The 6000-nt window shown below is 35.6% G+C and overlaps 1 long non-coding RNA gene across 1 annotated transcript in view; it reads left to right on the forward strand.

Annotated features, from left to right (window-relative positions):
* LOC132534855 (uncharacterized) overlaps window positions 1-4451 on the forward strand; it is a 152851-nt gene extending 148400 nt beyond the window's left edge. The window contains exon 6 of the long non-coding RNA XR_009546591.1: window positions 4341-4451. This is a non-coding gene — a long non-coding RNA (uncharacterized LOC132534855). The remainder of the gene's footprint in view (window positions 1-4340) is intronic.
* The last annotated feature ends 1549 nt before the right edge of the window (window positions 4452-6000 follow it).

Genomic DNA, 6000 nt, shown 5'->3' on the forward strand with positions numbered 1-6000 from the left:
TAGAGGCTCTCACTGCAAAAAAACAACAAAAAAAACATTTTGTTGGTTTTCTTTTCAATGCTTAACTAGCAATGAAACAAGCATTCTAGTACCTGGTCATGGGGAAAAATTTTAAGTACAACAAAATCATTTTAAAATATGTAAAACAAAACTGTTATCCATCAAAGTTTTTAAGTCACAGGAAAGAAAACATATCACCTTGAGTGATTTTGCTAATAAATAAAGCAAAATTCACAAACTATAAATGCCCTTCTAGAAAAAAGAACTATAATAAAAGCCTTAAGGAAAAAATAATAAGTAAGCAGATGGAGCTAAAATATTTTTTTCTCTGAAATACAAAAGCAGAGAAATATTTGCAATAAATAACAACAACAAAAACCCATTAACAAATTTAATGAAAAAAAAATTTAAAAAACAGGAAAATACAATGCAAAGAGACTAAAAATCATTAGAGAATATGCTTTAAATTTGCTATGGTGATTCACTTTAACATTAAAGTAAAATGGATGATTTGATCAAACTCAGAATTTTTCAGTAACAAAACAAACAGCTGAGAATATGACTGGACCAGCAGGTAAAAAGAAACTCAGGTTATCCAAGAAACTTTTCCTTGTCACGATGAATTAACTAGAGAATCTTTTTTTTTTTCCAGTTTTTCAAATAAAATGAATTGCAACTCTTAAGAACAATTTTAAATTAAATATTCCTGAGCTTTCTCTAGCAGGCAAACACAATCCTGTTCTTAAACCTGATAATGTTATAGCAGAAATATCTCCCTGTGAGAACCTTTGATGAAAAGTGAGAAAATATCTGCTGTAGAAAAAGACCCTATTCTTAAGTAATTATTCACTAGGAGCAAATAGGTCTTTCAATAAAATGCTTAGTTTAATGCAAATAAACTTATGTGTAAAACACACAGATTAAATAACCTCAGGAACAAATGTATATAGCCTTAATAAAAGAGTAAAATAATTGATAAAATTCAATGTATTTTTCAGATTAAAATTAATAAAAGTTTTTTATAACAGAATATATTGAATAACTGACCCACCAGTCTATATTAAAGAAACTCTGGAGACACTCTATTTAAAATACAATAAAAAATTCTCTGTTAAAATTATATGGCTCTTATCTGGAGATTCTTGCTTCAGAAACATTGTAGAGTATCAATATTATAAAATCAAAGCCAGAATCATTTCAGCTTCAACATGAAGAAACTGAATATTACAACTAAGAATGTTAGAAATAAAAAGTTGACAAAAATGTCCAGATAAAAAGCAAAATCCACAAAACTAATTTTTTTCTAATAAAAATTAGCTAGTAACAGTTTATTGGTTTGAGGCAACAGCATACAAAATACTAATAGAATTATATACTATTTCAGAATGACCCTGACTCAGGGTGTACAAACAACTAGGAAATGTGAAACCTTAAAAGCAGATAAAAGGAAAATAAACAGCTATTCTACACTGAGTGACTGAATATTTAAAAAAAATAATATATATTGCCACATGTTAATTTTTAAATCCAATATACTTTCCATTAAAACTATACAAATACTTAGAAAAAATTATTTAAATTATCCTAACATGTTTTAAAATAAGTGTATATAAAAGGTAAAAATACAATTTTTTAAAACTTTTTCCTTGTTATAAGATGTCAAAAACAAAATTAGTACTTATCGAATTTCTTTTTAGAAAACACACAGCAGTGCAAATAAAATGAAAATCGCAGTTTTGTTTTAAATCATCAACAAAATTAAACATCATAGAGAACGCACGCATAGATTATCACCTGTGGAAATTTGGTAAATAATAAATATTCAAGCAAATGGAGAGGTAAGAATTATTTTAGGAATTCTCAGGGATATTTGGAAATCAAAATGGAGAAAAAAAGTTAATTTGGATATAGACCTCAAGTCCAAATCCACTGTTGTAAGAAGCACTGAGTAGATTAAATTATAAATGATTGTAATTATGAAACTAAGAGAAAACAGAATAAAACTGTATGAAAGTAATTTTGATTATTTAAACAAGAGGGAAATGTTAGGATTAAATTTTTAGAATTATCTAAGAACTAGAAATATTTGAATAAATATTTGCCCAATGCTTATCCTCTAAAAATGGTAAAAAGAGTTTTGCAAATGAATTAGAACAGAACCAAATACTAGTGCTTACTAGACAAGAACTTCAGGAAAAGGAGATAGACGAACTAAAACAGAGGAAACCAACATCTAAAAAGCCAACCATCTTTTATAAAAATTGAAGAAACTCAATTTATCAATTTCTTGTCATTTCATACCCATAAAATTAAAGTTAAGCACTGGATAAACAATGCTAGCTGGGCTTTGGGAAAATAAATATAGAACTCTTGCTTGTCAATAGCAGAGAAAATTGGGTTGTTGCTTCTGAAAAGAATTCTGTCAATCTGTGACAATTTATGGCAATAAACACCAAATCATGTTGCAGTTCAGAAACTTCGTTTTCTTCATTTATTCTAGGAAAGTAACTTCTTAAAAAGGTATATGTGAAGATATTTATAGTAGTGTTATTTATAATTAAAAAAACTGGAAATAATTTAATTGCATAGGACTTTAATATTATAAAGGAAATGTAAATATTGAATTCATGAACTTCCAGGGTGATTAGTTCATCAAACATAAAGGATTTTGTTTGATGAAAGAATAGCTTTACTTTTTAAAATTTTGAAAACTACTTCTTTCCAGAGGGAGGAAAATGTTTTTAAAGTGATTGAAGATACACTTTAAAAAAATGTGTAAAAGAAAAAACGATTAAAAGTGAAAAAAAGTAGAAAATAACAATATGCATAACTATGGAGAAAGGTGGGTTGAAGTCCATGAACATATGAGAAATCAGAGAAAGGCTTAAATTATCGCACATAAAGTCTTCATGATTTAACCCAAGGATGCCCATATTTTTTAATTGTTCTATTAATAAACAAAATTCAAATCCTGGATTGAAAAATAGCAAAGGAGTGGACATATCCTTAAACTCTGGTGGCAGAATCACATGCCTTGTTGGTATGCGGCTCTCAAATCACACCTTAGGAAGACCACCTACTGAAAAAAAGAAGCGCATTTACCCCATTTCAGCAGACAAAGAAAATGATTTCAGATCTGATAATCTTTGCTTTTTCTCTCATTCATTTCTTGGACATCATTTCTCCTGAGCAAAAATGTTCAAAGAACTGTGACTTATTCAGGCAACCAGGAGCAAAATGTCTTAGCTTATATTTGTTTATAACATGCACATGTCTATATTGTTGCTTCTGGTATTGATTAAATAACTTTATATTTTGTGTAAAAAGCAAAAGAAAACTTTTATTTTTAATCATAAGCTGCACTACTCTTTTCTTGACTCTGTGTGTCCCTATGAAAGAGAGAAAGAGACTGAGACTTTAGGAGCTTGTGGAGGGATAGGCAGTTTATTTGCTTCTTCAGTCAAAGGTGATTTAGAGGATACACTGAAATATTTAGAAGATAGACCTAGTGAATTTCATCTCTCTGATACAGCCAAAACCAGTGCTGTTCCTTTTTTTTTTTTTTTTTTTTCCTCCAGGGTTATTGCTGGGCTCGGTGCCTGCACCATGAATCCACCGCTCCTGGAGGCCATGTTTTCCCCCTTTTGTTGCCCTTGTTATTGTAGCCTCGTTGTGGTTATTATTATTGCCATTGTTGATGTCGTTCGTTGTTGGATAGGACAAAGAGAAATGGAGAGAGGAGGGGAAGACAGAGAGGGGGAGAGAAAGATAGACACCTGCAGACCTGCTCCACTGCCTGTGAAGCGACTCCCCTGCAGGTGGGGAGCCGGGGGCTCCAACGGGGATCCTTACGCCGGTCCCTGCGCTTTGTGCCACATGCTGCCACATGCGCTTAACCCAGTGCGCCACCGCCCGACCTCTGCTGTTCCTTTATGTACCACAGTTGATGCAACAGCCCAGGAGGTGCTGCAGTGACTAAAGCATTGGGTTTAAGAATATGAGGTTCTGAGTTCAATCCTCAGTATTGCATATGTCAGAGTGATGTTCTGACTATCTCTTATTCATAAATAAAGCTTAAAAAATTATTGCTGTAAATAATGAAAACACTAAGATAATTATTAGTAGATGGAATGAAAGGCATGTACTCGAATGATTGTCTAAACAGCTGTTACAGAAAAATATATATATAAACGAAGCATATGCATTTTATAAGGAAATAAATTCATCCTAAGTCTTTTCTTATTAAAATATATCCTTTCCATTTATTATTCAGACACCACTTACACTTACTTAGCCTTAGATCATTTGCTTTTTATTTCTCCTTTCTTTTCTGCTACCAGGGTTATCGCTGTGGCTTTGTGCCTGCATAACTCCACCAGTCCTAGCCACCCTCCTCTGTTTTGATTGAGAGTGAGACACAGAAAGAGAAACAGCTGCTTCACTGCTTGGAAAGCTTCCTCCCTGCAGGTAGGAATCAGGGAGTTTTAGCCTGGGTCCTCAAGCATGGTAACATGAATCCAAAGCCCACAGAGGGGTGTGTGAGAATGACTATTATCACATTATTTAAAATGGGAGATTAGTGAAAACATTTTACTTACCCAACAGTATTTGACTGGCTTAAATCAAGGCTTACAGATAAGATAGGATTCTCTCTTCTGCTGCAGTATTCTGCAGGGAAATCAGGTTCATTGAATATCCCCTGGGGGTGTGTATAATCTTAAAACTAGAGGGAAGCAAACACATAGCCCATTAGTCCCCTGTTGGCCACTGCAGGACCCTGCATTGAATTTCATGTTAATTCAGAACATCTTCAAACTTCCTTTAATAAGTACTCATTGCTTTATTGGGGGATTGACTTAAACTTTTTTTTTTTTTGCCTGCTGGGGCTCATGAATCCACTGCTCCTGGAGGCCACTTTTTCCATTTTATTGGATAGGATAGAGAAAAATTGAGAGAGGAGGGGAGATGGAGATGGGGGAGAGAAAGGTAGACACTTGCAGACCTGCTTCACCTCTTGAGAAGCGACCCCTCCCCAGAAAGTGGGGAATCAGGGCCTTAACCAGGATCCTTGTGCAGGTCCTTGTGTTTTGTACTATGTGTACTCAACCCCGTGCACTAGCACCCAACCCCCAAGAAAACATTTTTCACTCTTTTTTTTTTTTCCCTCCAGAGTTATCACTGGGGCTCAGTCCCTGCACCATGAATCCACTGCTCCTGTAGGCCATTTTTCTCCCTTTTGTTACCCTTGTTGTTGTAGCCTTGTTGTGGTTATTATTGTTATTGTTGATGTCCTTTGCTATTGGACAGGACAGAGAGAAATGGAGAGAGGAAGGGAAGACAGAGGGAGAGAGAAAGACAGACACCTGCAGATCTGCTTCACCGCCTGTGAAGTGACTCCCCTGCAGATGGGGAGCCGGGGGCTCAAACCAGGATCCTTAAGCCGGTTCTTAAGCCATTCCTCGGGTTCTTGCGCACCAAGGGCTGGTGTAACGATCCTGGTTCCAGGCACCCCCACCGCTCCCCACCTTCAGGGGAGTTGCTTCACAGGCGGTGAAGCAGGTCTGCAGGTGTCTCTCTTTCTCTCCCCCTCTCTGTTTTCCCCTCCTCTCTCCATTTCTCTCTGTCCTGTCTAAGAATGACATCAATAACAACAACAATAACTACAACAACAATAAAGAACAACAAGGGCAACAAAAGGGAAAATAAATAAATATAAAAAATTTTTAAAAGAACATCAGGCATGAAAAGATGTTTAAAAATAATTGCTTCGGGGGTCAGGCGGTGGCGCGGTGGGTTAAGTGCAAGTGGCGCAAAGCGCAGGGACCGGCGTAAGGATCCCGGTTCAAGCCCCCGGCTCCCCACCTGCAGGGGAGTCACTTCACAGGCGGTGAAGCAGGTCTGCAGGTGTCTGTCTTTCTCTCCCCTTCTCTGTCTTCCCCTCCTCTCTCCATTTCTCTCTGTCCTATCCAACAACGAATTGCGTCAACAAGGGCAATAATT

Source organism: Erinaceus europaeus, chromosome 20 (genome assembly GCF_950295315.1).
Source record: "Erinaceus europaeus chromosome 20, mEriEur2.1, whole genome shotgun sequence".
Classification (NCBI taxonomy): domain Eukaryota; kingdom Metazoa; phylum Chordata; class Mammalia; order Eulipotyphla; family Erinaceidae; genus Erinaceus; species Erinaceus europaeus.